Genomic DNA, 1,405 nt, shown 5'->3' with positions numbered 1-1,405 from the left:
ACCATCATGAAGAAGAGGCTCACAACCATGGCAGAGAAGGTCCAGCACATCAGGCTGGGAAAGAGAGAAGGGTTCTTGGTTCGTACATCAATCCAAACCCAGGAAATTACGGAAGTAGCATCCAAAGGCCAACCATACATGCCAACAACTTTGAACTAAAGCCACAGCTCATCACCCTTATTCAGAGCAATTGTTCATTCGGAGGGAGTGTCCAAGAAGACCCCAATCAACATCTAACCACCTTCCTGAGGATATGTGATACTGTGAAGTCTAATGGTGTTCATCCTGACACCTATAGACTACTTCTGTTCCCTTTCTCACTCAAGGACAAGGTATCTAAATGGCTGGAATCCTTCCCAAAGGAGAGTTTAGCAACCTGGGAAGATATGGTGAACAAATTCTTGGCCAGATTCTATCCTCTTCAATGGATCAACAGGTTGAGAGCTGAGGTACAAACCTTCAAGCAGCAAGATGGTGAGACTCTATATGAAGCATGGGAGAGGTTTAAGGACCTGACAAGAAGGTGCCCACCAGATATGTTCAATGAATGGGTGCAGCTGCACATTTTCTATGAAGGTCTTTCTTATGAATCGAAGAAGGCAGTAGACCACTCATCCGGGGGATCTCTGAACAAGAAGAAGAGCATTGAAAAATCCATAGATGTCATTGAGACTGTAGCTAAGAATAACTACTTCTATGCTTCTGAAAGAGGCAACACTAGAGGAGTGATGGAGCTAAACAATGTGGATGCACTGCTGGCCCAAAACAAGCTTATCACCAAGAAGCTGGCTGATCTTACCAAGAAGATGGAGAGGAACCAAGTAGCAGCAATCACCACCTCATCAGCAACCCAAGAGGGAGTGAATACAGAGCAGAGGATGAGCAAGAACAAGCCAACTACATTGGAAACTCACCTAGGAAAGCACATGATCCATACTCCAAGACCTACAATCCTGGTTGGAGGAACCACCCAAACTTTGGGTGGGGAAATCAACAAGACCAAGACCAAGATCAGAGATGCCACAACCCCAAAAACAATGCAGCCCACCAACATTCCACGCAAAGATCATATCAACACCCACCTAACAACACACCTCAACATCCATACCAAAGCCAAAATGGCCCTTCTCATCCCTCCAACCTTAACTCACCATCATCTGATGACAGACTCTCAAGGATTGAGAAACTACTTGAAGGCATATGTAAAGAGATTCAAGACAGTAAGGCATTCCGAGAAGAAGTGCGGTCTAATATGCAGAATCAAGATGCTGCCATCAAGAAACTTGAGACGCAAATTGGCTACTTATTCAAGCAAATTCCCAGCCACAACCCTCGCAGTGATACTGACTCAAACCAAAGGGAGGAGTGTCAGGCTATCACCCTCAGGAGTGGGAAGGAACTGAAA

At 45.3% G+C, this 1,405-nt stretch overlaps 1 non-coding gene across 1 annotated transcript; it reads right to left on the bottom strand.

Annotated features, from left to right (window-relative positions):
• Positions 1 to 434: 434 nt before the first annotated feature.
• On the bottom strand, positions 435 to 541 carry LOC112780579 (small nucleolar RNA R71). The gene has a single exon (XR_003191405.1). It is a non-coding gene; the product is annotated as a small nucleolar RNA R71 (small nucleolar RNA).
• Between the last annotated feature and the right edge of the window lie 864 nt (positions 542 to 1,405).

The sequence above is a fragment of the Arachis hypogaea genome, chromosome 19 (assembly GCF_003086295.3).
Source record: "Arachis hypogaea cultivar Tifrunner chromosome 19, arahy.Tifrunner.gnm2.J5K5, whole genome shotgun sequence".
Classification (NCBI taxonomy): Eukaryota; Viridiplantae; Streptophyta; class Magnoliopsida; order Fabales; family Fabaceae; genus Arachis; species Arachis hypogaea.
Note: the sequence above shows the minus strand (reverse complement) of the source record. Positions and strands in the feature narration are given on the sequence as shown.